This window comes from Myxine glutinosa, chromosome 6 (assembly GCF_964187855.1).
Source record: "Myxine glutinosa chromosome 6, kmMyxGlut1.1, whole genome shotgun sequence".
Classification (NCBI taxonomy): domain Eukaryota; kingdom Metazoa; phylum Chordata; class Myxini; order Myxiniformes; family Myxinidae; genus Myxine; species Myxine glutinosa.
Window position 1 is genome coordinate 65,244,659 of NC_136266.1, and position 14,281 is coordinate 65,258,939.

Below are 14,281 nucleotides of genomic sequence, written 5' to 3' on the forward strand. Positions count from 1 at the left end.
GGGGTCTCACTCCCCCGATTCATCTCCCGGTGCCCTCGCACAATTTCTGGGCTGCGGCGTGTACCTCTCCCAGTGGGTCTACCCACCTGCACACCTCCACCACTGCAGTTGCCTCCGAGCTTACCTGCTCCTTGCCCTAACCTAACTACCTGGGGAAGGCCCTCTGGCACTCTCCCCACTCGGTGCCCTCTCTGGCACTGGGCTACCCGGGTCCGTCCTCCGGATCCTCGGGCCCCATCCACAACTCTACCGGCTCCCAGAGCCCACCTGCGGCCTCACATGGCCGACATCCTCACAGTGGTGGAGTGCCCAACCAACTACACGCACTAACAGGCTACACGCCCAGCCATTTCCACAACACTAATGCACCCATTCACAACACCATTCTGCAACCGCACCACAAGTGCCAATATCCAACCACAATTTACCTGTACCCTCTACCTAACACTTACACTACCCGCCCCGGGTACTCGTGAAAGGGGGTCCACTCTTCCCCCATCCACACCTTCGCACCATGCACACCACTCCGTACCACTTACTCCAACTCTCTCCACACACCTGTACTTGCACACCTGTGCTCTCACACCTGGTGCCACCTGCACCCTTCTCTCCCCAAGCGCATTCGCGCTGATCCACAACACTCACTACTCATACACTGCTCCACACACCTGTCCAGTTGCACACCTGTGCAATCACACCTGTTCAATTCTCACACACACAGCATCATCTCAGCTAACTACTCCCTTCTGAAACTTGCGCTTCCCAGTCGTCCCTTTAAACTATTGCGCTCCCACGTCATTATCATCCATACTAATCTACCTGCGTCCCCACTACAGGTATCAGTCACTAACTAACCTTAACGTTACCTAATGTCATCTTCTAGGGCCCTATCAATATAACCTAACCCACCCGGGCTAGTTTTCAGTGCCATCAACCCCATAATCTACTGCTCCTTTGCCCCACTCATGGGAAAGGTGGCAGGGATGCCACCCTCTCCCACCGGGCCTATCGCTCCTCAATCCCCCAGTCCTCTGGCACTAATAAGCCCCCCTTTTTCAGAGGTACTGGGTCCCGCCTCGGCATCTAAAGCCGAGGCAATCCACGGGGGCGCCTGCTCGCCGGTGTAAGGTCTTATCCGGTCGGCGTGGACGATCCGAGGGAGGGCTCGTGGCCCCATTTTGATCTTAAAGACCACGTCACAGATTTGCGACAGGACGACTCCTGGGCCTTGCCAGGGGGAGGTGAGTTTTGGGCACCTTCCCTTCCGCCTCCGGGGATTAAAGAACCAAATCTTCATCCCCGGAGCGTATTGACTCCCCTGGCTCCGGTCGTCGTACGTGCGCTTCATCTTTTCCCCCGCCAGATGGAGTTGGCGGCGGGCGAAGGCATGGACTAGCTCCATGCCTTCCTCTAGGTGACGTGCATACCCCTCCCTCGGCGGGTTAACCACTGTGTCTGGCACGGGACCGCATAGCAAGTCGGCGGGAGCCCGTAACTCCCGCCCATACATAAGCAACGCTGGACTGCATGCGGTGGCCCCGTGCTGGCTGGTTCGGTAGGCCATGAGCAAATAAGGGAGATGTTCGTCCCAGTCATCCTGACGGGTGGTGGTGAACAGTGCCAGTTGTTGGATTAGAGTTCGGTTGAATCTTTCCACCATCCCGTCAGATTGAGGTCTTAAAGGCGTTGTCCTGGTTTTTCGAATTGACAGGAGACTGCACACATCTTTTAGCAATTTGTTCTCAAAATTTCGTCCCTGGTCGGTGTGCAACTCCTGTGGAATCCCATGCCGGCACACAAATCCTTCCACGAAGGCCTGCGCTACCACCCCTGCTTCTTGGTTGGGGAGGGCGTAGGCCTCCGGCCACTTGGTGAAGTAGTCCATCACAACGAGGATGTACTTATTACCTAGGCGGGTGCGGGGTAGTGGGCCTAGGATATCCATGGCCACCCGCTCTAGGGGGGCCCCCACCTGGTGTAATTGAAGGGGGGCCCTCATCCTCCATGCTGGTCCCTTTTTGGCAGTACAGGCGTCGCATCTCCGACACCAGTCCTGTAGGTCGCGCCCCATATTCACCCAATAGAACCTCCGGCGGACCCGAGATATTGTCTTTGTCCTGCCCAAATGGCCGCCGGAGCGGGTACCATGCACCTGTTGCAATATGACGTTCTTGAATTTGTCAGGGACTATCACCAGCCAGGAAGTTCTATCAGAGGGAACCTCCACCCATTTGCGATACAAGATGTTGCCTTTCAATTCCAGGGTCTGCCACTGAGCCCAATATGCCTTTGTCTGCGCCCCGAGGGGGGTGACCTCTTCCCCCTTTGGTCTTTGCCCCAATTTGACCCATTGGAACACCGGCCCCAGAACAGGATCCTCCTGCTGGGCCGTGCTCCAAGCCAACTCTCCAAATTCCTCGTCCGCGGTTAGTGGCAAAATTGGCCCTCTCACCCGGGTTGCCCGGACGACGAGAATCGGGGCGGAATCGCCCAATTGCTCCCTCTCCTCGTGTCTCGCACAAAATTTACAGTTTTCTCCCAGACAAGGACGCCGAGAGAGTGCGTCCGCATTACCATGGGCCTTCCCGGCCCTATGGGCCACATCAAAATCGTACTGCTGCAACTTTTCCAACCACCTTGCAATTTGGCCCTCCGGTTCCTTGAACCGAAGGAGCCATTGCAAGGAGGAATGGTCAGTTCTAACCAAAAATTTCCGCCCGTACAAGTACGGGTGGAAATGGTTCATGGCAGCCAGCATAGCCAATAACTCTTTGCGAGTGACACAATAATTTCGCTCGGGCCTACTTAAGGCCCGACTATAATAACCAATCACTCTCTCCACGCCCTCCTGTGTCTGAGACAAAACTGCGCCCAATCCTTCCTGGCTCGCATCCGTGTCCAGGGTAAATGCCCCGTCGCTAGTGGGGTAAGCTAGAAGGGGTGCGGATGTCAGACACCCCTTCAATTTTTGGAAGGCCTCGTGGCACTCCCGTGTCCAATTAAATCGCGTCCCCTTCTCCGTAAGCCGGTGGAGGGGACGGGCCAACTCCGCAAATTTCGCCACAAAGCGCCGGTAGTAGGAGCAGAGTCCCAAAAATCCCCGCACCTCTTTGATGGTACGTGGTGCGGGCCACTCCTCTACCGCTTTAATTTTGTCTGGGTCCGTTTTTACCCCCTCGCGGCCGATCACGTGACCTAGATAGGCCACCTCTCTTGCAAACAAAGTGCACTTACTCGGGTTCAGCTTCAACCCTGCCTGTCTGAGGCACCCGAACACCTGGTCCAAATTAGCTACTGCCTGGGGGAACGTTTGGGCATGTACCAGGACGTCATCCAGGTACACCAGGCATGATTGCCATGGCATGCCGCCTAGTACATGCTCCATCAATCTCTCAAAGGTGGCGGGGGCGTTACACAAACCAAACGGCATCACAGTAAACTGATACAGTCCCTTACCTGTGGAAAATGCCGTTTTCTCCTTCCCTGCCCTATCCATCTCCACCTGCCAATACCCACTCTTGAGGTCCAAAGTTGTGAACCAATTTGAGCCCGCAACGGCATCGAGGGTGTCATCAATTCTTGGCAGGGGATATGAGTCCTTGAGTGTCACGTTGTTTAGCTGGCGATAGTCCACGCAGAACCGCGTGGTCCCATCCTTCTTTTTGACCAGCACAACAGGTGACATCCAAGGACTTCCCGAGGGCTCGATCACACCTGCGTCGAGCATTTTTTCAACCTGCTCGTCAGCTTCCGCCCTCTTGCTCCAAGGGAGCCGTCGGGCGGGCTGACGAATAGGCCGGGCCTCACCGGTGTGGATCTGATGTTTCACCAGGCCCGTACGTCCAATATCCTCGGTGGACAAGGAGAAGAGGTCCAAATGGGACCCAACCAGTTTGTGTAAGGCCTCCCTCTGGGTACCTCCCAACTCTACACTACTACGATTTACCATCTCGCAAATGGGATCGGGCCAATTCCTACTTGTTATTGAAGGCTCCCCCCGGGGTCGGCTCGGCTGGACGTTCTCACCCCTCACTGTCGCGACTTCCTCAACTGGGGTGCAGCCAGCTACCCTCGTGCCCCTTACTATAGTGCGTGGTTCTGTACTCATATTTATTACTCGGACGGCCACTACCGGTCCGTCCGTTTTTACAAGGGTGCGGCCCACGATTAAACCCGGTATGGACTGCGCTGCCACCGGTTCGACCAGGCCGCAGGACTCCTGCCATGTTGGGCGAGCTGCCCACCGGGCCGGCACTATCGCCTCGGCCCTTGGGGGGATGGTCACGGCCTCGGAAGCCTCCAGCTCCGCTCTCTCGGCCGTGCTCACTCCCCCTAACGGCAGCTCTTCTACTCCCACCTGCAGGATCCCCCGGCACAAGTCGATTTTACAACCGCTGGCAGTCAACAGGTCCAACCCTATTAAACATGGGTCGCACACCTCCGCCACCCAAACATCTATCTCCCTCCTTACCGACCCTAACTTGAGGGTCACAGAACCACGCCCTATGATCGGGGCCGTTACCCCGGTAGCAAGCTGCAAACTATAATTTTGCAGGCGCTGGATCTTATCCCAGCCACCTGCGCTCGAATCAAGGACCACAGGGCTGATGATCGTGGCGCTAGCTCCTGTGTCCACTACGGCGTCTACCCCCACGCCGGCAATTTTGCATCTAATTGTCAGGCTACCGGTTCCAATTTGGCCACAATAAATGACCTGTCGCGTCAATGAGGGCTCTCCTCCATCCTCTGCTGCCGAACACCGCCCTACGTGCCCGACACCTTCTAGTTTCCCGGGGTCTGGCGGGGGGGTGTCTGGGGTCGGCTAACCCGCTCCCCCCTGGGCGGAGTTGAGGACCTCAACTGCCGGGGATCATCCCGGCGCGCGTTTCGACAGTGCCGCGCCAGGTGACCCAGGCGGTTGCAGGTATAGCACCTCACCTGATAAGGTGCTTGCCTCCGGAATTCCAAATTCCCCCCCCTGTAGGTCCGAATTGGATTACCCGCTCGTGGTCCACCGCGGGCCACCTCCGGGGCCGCCTGCCATGGTCCAGGTCCCGCCAGGCGCTGGTCCACCAGCCTCCGGACCATGCCCGCCAGGTCAGGACCCACGTCGGGGGCGGGTCCCCTAAGGGGTCCGCCCTCCATCGGGGGTCCCACCTGGCGGACCGCCATTGCGAGATGCTCGCCCCCTCGGGCTAGGGGCCTCGCTGCTTCCCAACGGGCCGCAGCGTCAGCCGCCTGGCTCAGAGTCTGCGGGCGCCACATGGCGAGCTGTTGCCGGAGCTCAATATCCGGGAGGGCCTGGATAAAATGGTCCAGCGCCAGGCTTTCCCGGGAATCCGCTGCCATGCTAGCATGTGCGATCCCCACTGCGCGGCGAATGTCGTGGGCAAGTTCCCCGATGGCTTCCTGGGGCTTGCGTTTTCGCAGCGCGAGCTGAGCTTTAACAAGCTCGCTCTGCTGTTCTATGCCGAATCGATTAATTAGGGCGTCGCGGAGGGCTGGCAGGGTGAGAGCACCCGCTGGTAATGCCGTCAGCACCTCCGCCGCCGCACCGCGCAATGCGGCCACCAGGTGTACTCCACCTTCGTCCTCACCCCAACCGTTGCCCTTACACACACAGTCGAACTGCGCCAGGTACGCGCGTAGATCACTCTTGCCGTCATACGGCGCGAGTGGGACCTTGTGGGACCACCTCGTATGTGAGTCGTTGCCCGCCTGCCGGACCCCGTGCGTCGCCCCTTGCGGGGTCAGCGCGGGGCCGAACCGGCCGGGCCCCCACAGTACACTACCCCCAAGGGGCTCTCGTGCCTCCCCGGTCCCTCCAACAACTACCCCTGTTGGTGTCGATGCATGGGTCACACCTCCGCAACCCGCTACCCATTCCATACCACCACAACCTTGCTCACCCACACCTCGCACCTCTCGTTCCATACCCTCCGGACAAGCCATACACCTCACTCTTGGCCTCTCACGAACATCCGGGTCTATCTCGACCCCCAAGCTTATTAAATCACCTGGCGCATCATACGCACGACCATATTGGTCACCACTTACACCGGGTCCTCTTTCTCTTCGCTTCTCCTCCATCACCTGCGAATCCCTCATCCGGTTAATGAGCACATCATCACGATCCGAACACAGACTCTGGACCAATTCTTTTACCTCCTCTTTTATCTCTTTCTTATCCTCTCTCCGTCGCTTTTTAATTTCGCTCACCCCCTCTTCCACTTCTTCTAATTTCTGCTTCACCTCCTTCATCTCCTCGTGCGCCCCTTTAAGTTCTTCCTCTAACTCCACTTTATTTTTTTCCTATGTGCTCCCGCACCTCCCGCTCTTTAACCTCCATCACCTCTACCACTTTGTTCATTTTTTTCGTCAAGTCCTCATGTACCGTCTGACACTCTTTTTTAATTACCCCTACGTCCTTTTTCATCTCCTTCTGCGTCGATTTTAACCCCTCTATTACCGCTGTGTTCTTCTTTACCTGTTCCCCCAACTCCTTTTGTCCCACTGTCAGTTGTTCTACTCCCAGCGTCAACTCCTCTATACCCCCTTGCAATTTTACAGTCCCCTTTCTCACCTCCTTCTCCATGCGCTCCTTACAGTGCCTCACCTCCTCGCGCACTCCTCCGACCTCCTCACTCACTCCTCTTCTGATCTCTTCTCCCATCACTTGCATCTCCTGCCCAGATGCCACCCTCATCTGCTCCATTTCCTCCCTGTGAGCATCCAGTTTGGCTTCTACCCCCATTCTGACCCCCTCTATCTGCTGCCCCATTTGGTTAACTTCCCTTTCCGCTTGGTCCCTCATGTCCCTCAATTTGCCTTCCATGGTGTTTTCTAACCCCTCTAACCCTTTTTGCATCCCTTCCATTTGATTCTCTTGAGCGGCCATTCTGTTTTCTACCCCCGTTAACCCCTCCTGTATTTCCCCTAATCTATCGTCTAATTTCCCAAATTTCATGTCTAATCCCTCTATTCTACTCCCTAACCCCCCGATCTGCGCCCCCACGTCCTCCCTCAATTTCTCGCTATTGGACCCCATTTGGCCCTCCAATCGCTCACCCTGAGCATCCATCCGGTTCCCCATTCTGTTTGCCATTTCTTCATTATTCTGGGCCATAAGGGCCTTCATTTGTATAAAAAACAAGTTCCAATCCACCGGGGGCGCTGCCACGGTCGCCGGCGCGGTGACCAGCGAGGCGCCATTTTGCGTGCTTGCTACCCTCGCTGTTTCGCTCTCCTCACGTGTCTCAATTTGGTCCTGGACCGACCCTGCTTCACTCTCCCCTACCGGACCCCAGCCGTCTTGATCCGCCATAGCGCGACTTTCCAAATTCGAGTTTCGTAACACAAATCCAAATTTTGCTGTTATAATTTCGTCGAGCGCAGTAACCGCGGGACCGCGCTCCGGATCGATTTTGTCGAGCGCAGTACGCGCTCCGAATCGATTTTCCCTCCCAAAATTTGGGCCTAACTAATTTAGTCCCGGGTCCGAATCTCACTCCTCGACACCAATTGTTACAGACACGACTTTGATGTTAAGGTGGGCCGAGCGGAATGGCCGTCGTGTCCGCACAAATTACCCGATTATACTCGACGTTGACGGAGCCGCGCTACGCTGGATCAATAAAGGAAAAGAAGACACCCGGCTGGATTATAATGACAGACACCAATGTTTCGATTCTCAATTATATTCGTACGGAAAGGTTAGATTACAGGGGCTAGAGGTATATTACAGGAAGACAGGCACTTAGACACACTCTTATATTGACCCCAACAGACGACAGGTAAACGGGACAAGGCTGACTCACACGGGGGTTGATGGCAGGAAAGGCAGGCAGTCGATGGCTCAAGGTGCACTCTTGGCTCAAAGCAGGGTACAGTCCGGTCCAAAGATGCGGGGAGGTCACAGCGCTCGGAGGGGACGTTCTTTCTCAGGCGGGTCTTTCTCTCTCAGCGATCGCAGGCAACGTTCTTTCTCAGGCGGGGCGCATCTGACTCAGCGCTCGCAGGTACCTCTTTCTCCAGCTGGGGGCGAATCTCCATTCACTTCCGGTCAGTCGCCACGTATATCCGGCGGGGAGTGACACGCCCTCGGCTCGCTAGCGCCGCCCCAGATGGAATCGGTCCGCCCTTCTGATTGGGTGCGGGGGGTTACCAGGCTCCGCCCTTGAGGAGGAGCTGACAGCCAGCCCCTCCGTGGTAACCCCGTGGAGCGCGTGGTCAATGGCGCTAATCGAGCCGGTGTGAGGACGCATCCTCCCCCGCGCCGCCGCGCCGCCCCCATCCCCTCCGTTGCTGCAGCCATAGTTGGTTGGGGAAGAAGATGGAAGGAGGTATGGAAAAGGTCCTAAACTCACTACTGATGCCATATAATCACATTCTGGTGCAACGAAGAGTCATAATTAATGGAAACGAGGCCTTAACTGACATAGACTAAGAATAACTAGCAAGATGTCCGAAAGTTGTCTACGTGTGGTGCGGTGGACCTGGGCACGACATTTAATGGGGGAATAAGGGGAAGGTCGGCTCTACTGATTGTTGTTTACAGACAATGGGACTAGGGAATGGGGGATTGGGGATAGTTGGGGAGTATTGGGGAAAATAGGGGAATATTTACAAGCGGATATGGAGGCCAAATTCCATATTCGCAACAATATATATATATATATATATATATATATATATATATATATATATATATATATATATATATATATATATATATGTATGTATGTATGTGTATATATATATGTATGTATGTATGTGTATATATATATATATATATATATATATATATATATATATATATATATATATATATATATATACAGTGTCTGTTTTGTGTTGCACTGACTGAACTACTCTCAAACTTTTGTGAAATTGTACTAAACATTTTCCTACCTCTCCCGTGTGGATGTCCTCCCGTCTGAACTTAAACAAATTTACAATTTTTTTTTTTTTTGACTCGAAGTTGTCAAGCAGCCATGTTGAAGTCACAGTGCTCAGCTGGCACGTGGGAGTAATGCATGTCATGTTTTCATTCCTTTATATTATTCACCATTTGAAGTATTTTGGTTAAGCCTGTCTCAAAACATCCACAAAGCATTTACTTCTGAAATTTGCAGCCGATTTCGTAGTCTTTTCGCTACATCTAATTTCGTTCAAATGTTTAATGGGGAATAGCACCACAAAGTGAAAACAACCCAAACGTTTGCACTAATATGTAGAGTCTCTCCTCCTTGTTATAATGTTTGTGGTGGGACTTGGACCATTGTGAGTGTCTTGAACGGTCGGAGAACCTTTCGAACGTCCCTCAATTTATCACATTAAAACGAATATTCAGCAGTCCAGGTGAAGTTTGAACTACCCTCGTGTATATAAACTTCACTACCTCGTAAATAGGGATATGGATCGAGTCAATACAATTGTGGATCATTATTGGTGGAGTTGAAGCAAAAAATGGTCAGGAAATAGACAAAACAAATCGAAAGACATCATTAAAGATGTCCCATGATGCAAATGTTGTTGTTTGATCGAAAGTGGTACTTACTGACAAGTACCATCTCCATCAGCAGGAACAGACACACCAATAAGGTGATATTGCCCTTTTGAGGTGATGTCACCAATATTGATCAAATCGCCCTCGACGCCATCTTGCCATCAGCTTGCCTCGCTCCCTGAGGAAATTCGAGGATGGAACCTGGCAGGGAATTAATGAAAATGGAGTCAGCAGGACCACACGATTTCATCTCACCAAGCCCTGGCGCACTTTAACAACCCCCACCGAACGGACACCATTCCAAGGGGACGAACGGAACGCTGCTATTGCAACTCATGCCAGATCTCTACACAAGCGTAGGCTTGAACATATGAGGCAAGGCCGTTCATTCATTGACTATCAGGTGTGCTTAAGGCGGCGAACAATCAGCGACGATTTGCCTTTACATGTCACCGCCATTTACATATCGCATCACGTGGTGTACGATTAGCACACCACACAGTTGGTGAGTTTTGTACATTTTTTATTGTCAGTTTTTAAAGATCTTTCAAAGTCTTGAAAGCAGAAAAATAGCGTCGGCTTTATGTCAGAAACCATCGTTTAATGGAAGCTTGATGGGAGTTTGGGCGACTGAGAGGGAGTAACACTGGGTTTACAAATCCAAATGGCGCCTCTGCACTGAGCCCATGCTCAGAAGGCCCATAACGACCAACATTGTTTTCCAAGTGTATACGTACATCGCGATACATTTCATAATCAATATGCGATATACTGTATATGATTTGATCCTACTTTTTAAAAACAAACTGTTTGAAAGGTGTACATATATATATATATATATAAAACACAGTTTGTGTGTGTGTAATGTTACCGATAGACTCCTAAACGGAGAGGCTTACGTGCTTGATATTTGACATAGACATGGCCATTGAGCGTGGGACGAACAATGCCGAACTCAAAATATTTGACGATCCATATTTTTTATTCATATTTACCTCAGCGCATTTCAGCGAAGTACCCGCTAATCTCAGCCGGTTCCAGAGCAGCTCGCTAATTCGCTCAGAGCGATCACGTGATGTTCCATTCCCGCCGCCAGACTGATTCGCTCAGAGCGATCACGTGATGTTCCATCCCGTCACACGTCACTTCACCTTTTATGCGATCGTGTTTTGTATCGATTTTGTGCGATATGAATTAAATGTCTTTGAAACAGCTGTGAAACGTCTTTCCACAACCCTTCCGTAACCGATTGGAGCAGTTTCTTGCCGCACAAAACGAGATCCGCGAGGCGAGTTGGTCGAGTCGTGCTGACCAAGATGGCGACACGGCGGCTTCACTTTTCACGGAGTATGAGCGTTCTATATATTTTCAATTCAGTGCGCCCGTGATTTGTGGCATAGACATGACCATTGGGCCTTCACGGTGTAATTTGTGCGAGGCTTTTGTCCGAGTGAGCTTGAGTCGAGAGGGCGAATGTACGGGTTGGGAATGTACGGGTCTCCCTTCCCCCGCCCGGCAACGCCGGTACTGGAGGACGTCACAGGATCGGTGAGTCTCCAAAATCCGCTTTGTGTTGTTGCGAATATGCAGGACTATGTCCGATTGTTGTGCTGCTCTCCGACCATGAGAACTGCAACGTCATTGTTGACTGGCCATCCCCTTCCCTCACCCTTCCCCCTCCCCCCTCCGTCCCCCCTTCCCTTCCCCCTCCCCCCTCCGTCCCCCCTTCCCTTCCCCCTCCACCCTACCCCCTCCACCTACCCCTCCCCTTCTCCCCTCCCCCTCCCCCCTCCCCTTTTCCCCTCCCTCCTCCCATCCCCCCTCTCCCCCCTCCCACCCCTCCCCCCTCCAATCCCTCACCCTCCCCATCCCCCCCTCTTCTCCCCTCTCCCCCTCCCACTCTTCTCCCCTCCCCCCCGTTCCCCTCCCCTCCCCTCCCCCCCGTTCCCCTCCCCTCCCCTCCCTCACCCGGCAATGCCGGGTACTTCTGCTAGTATATATATATATTGTTACAGACGCGGTTTTAGATGTTAGTTTACCGAGCGGTTTGGTATTACCGCGTCCGCACAGTTACTCCCCGATTAGAACCCTATCCCGCCCGATTCCACTCGACGTTTACCAAGTCGCGCTATGCTAAATCAATGAAGGAAAGGACACAACGGCTGGGATAAATGCAACGACACAAGGGGTACAGTTCTCAAGACCTCCGGAGGAGGATATAATATTGGTGATGCAGAAACGGGTAGATTACACGGTAAGAGGTAAAGCACAGAAAAGATGGGCACTTAGACACAGTCTTATCTTATCCCCGACAGACCACAGACAAACGGGACAAGACTGACTTACACAGGGATTGATGGCAAGGAAGGGCAGGCAGTCGATAGCACAAGGTGCACCTTGGCTCAGGGGCAGAATCAAACGCGGTCCGGTCCAGAGATGCGGGGAGGCACTCAGCGCTTGGAGGTGGCGTCTTCTCTCTCCGTGGTGTGGGCGCATCTCACGTCACCTCCCTCGTCCTGCGCATGCCCAGCGGGGAGTGACACGCCCTCGGCTCGTTAGCTCCGCCCCAGATGGAATCGGTCCGCCGCTTCTATTGGGTGCGGGGGTTACCGGGCTCCGCCCTTGATGAGGAGCTGACAGCGAGCCCCTGCGTGGTAACCCCGTCGGAGCACATGTTCAATGGCGGCTAACCAAGCCGGAATGAGGACGCACACTCCCCGCGCCGCCGCCGCTGTTGTTGTTGTTGTTGTTGTTCCATGAGGAAGAGCTGCGGGGAGGTATTGGGAGGTCCTAAACTTTCTAACGGTGCCATACAATCACATTCTGGTGCAACGAAGAGTCAGAATTAATGGAAACGAGTCCTTAACTGACATAGACTAAGAATAACTAGCAAGATGTCCTATAGTTGTCTTACATGAGATGCGGTGAACCTGGGCACGACATTTAAGGGGGGAAATAGGGGAAGGTCGGTTCTACAGAGTGTTGTTTACAGAAAATGGGACTAGGGAATGGGGGATTGGGGATAGTTGGGAAGTATTGGGGAAATAGGGGAATATTTACAAGCGGATATGGATGGAGGCCAAATCCCATATCCGCAACATTGCACCCTTCTCTACCTCGGGGCGTCCCGACCCGATAAATTTTTACCTACTTTAGTGTGGCACTCAGATGTAGTTCCCTCTACTATTAACTCAACCCTGAGTGCGACAGTTTTACAGATGTTCACAAATGAGTAAATATGTCCCCCTGCGACGTTGCACCCTTCTCCTCACAGAAACACACCCACAGGATAACCGAATCGCGGAAAGAATCCTCAAACTAAACATACAGCCGGTAGGGAGCATTATTTACACAAGACTACACTGATATTTACATTACGATCCAGGACCTGTTTTTGGAGGAACACATGCAGATGTTATGCATAGAGAGAGCACGCATGCCAGCATCAATACACCAACCCACGAGTGCCCTGTGGCCTTACGGCCTTTAATAATGTGCAGAGCACCCCATCCAAGCACCAAAAGCACCACCCTTATTCATACAGTCAGCACCATCCGGTGCACCAATAAAGTGTTCATAGTCACCGGTGGTGTCGCAGCCGGCCGATGTTCTGCCGCTGGTCTTGCCTTTATGTACTGCACTTGGCCTTCTGGCTTCTTTAAAAATAAAGAAAGGCGCCAACCGCGTCCATTTCTAAATTGTGGCCGTCAGGGGGCCAACTATAGTGGTTCACCTCTATGGCATAGGTGCCACGTTGACCCAGAGGTCCATCAACGGGTGGTGCTTGCCCGCAAAAGAACTGCGGTCCATGGTGGGCGGCCACAAAAATTGCGGTCCATATGGTGTATCGATCCAGGCAGCAAGCAGCGAAAGTACAGGCCCACAACTGCGGAGCCAGCACCTCTCTCTCCTCTCTCTCTGCCCCAAAGCCAGATCCTCGGAGGTGGGAGACAAAAGAAAAGACAAGTGAGTAAGGTGGTAAGGGTGCAAAAGTGCACGCAATGTAAGGTAATGCACACTGGGGGCACATGGGAACCAGGTGAGACAGGTACGTTCCTACCGTACGCCCCCCCCCCCCACCAGGTAACCTACATTGCCCCTCCCTTACCCCTTACTGTATCCCCAAAACACAACACTACCCATAAACATCTACTTTACACATCAACAAACGTCCCTACTGTCTTCCCCGTTCCTCCGATAAACCAAATTCGTCTTCTCTCCCTCCTAACCAATCAAATTTGCCATTTCCAACTCTCATCAAAATTTGCCATCTCCAACTCAACATCAAAATTTGCCATCACCAATTCATCATCAGTCCCTCCTAAGGAGGGAGAGATGGAATCACCCCAATGTCTCATCCACGTCGTGATGCGTCTCACCAATCCAACCAGCAATTCTCACTTCCTGCAACACAGAACAAAGGAACACAGGTGTGGAGTCATCATCACCACAGGTAAGTGGCTGCGTATGGTGCGACAGGTTCATCAATCCTAACTATTTCCTAAATGACTTTAACAACTTTACATTACCCGGGGTCTTTCCCTGCCAATCCATTGGCCAACTTACACTGTGGGTTCTAAAAACCAATTCCCATTGACCAAACTGTGGTGCTTCTCAATTTGGGGTCTCACTCCCCCGATTCATCTCCCGGTGCCCTCGCACAATTTCCGGGCTGTGACGTGTAGCTCGCCCAGCAGGTCTACCCACCTGCACACCTCCACCACTGTAGTTGCCACCCGAGCTTACCTGCTCCTCACCCTAACCTAACTAACT

The 14,281-nt window shown here is 53.0% G+C and overlaps 1 long non-coding RNA gene across 1 annotated transcript in view; it reads right to left on the reverse strand.

Annotated features, from left to right (window-relative positions):
* LOC137429893 (uncharacterized) overlaps nt 1-14,281 on the reverse strand; it is a 134,575-nt gene that overhangs the window by 39,949 nt on the left and 80,345 nt on the right. The window contains exon 2 of the long non-coding RNA XR_013623814.1: nt 9,560-9,709. This is a non-coding gene — a long non-coding RNA (uncharacterized LOC137429893). The remainder of the gene's footprint in view (nt 1-9,559; nt 9,710-14,281) is intronic.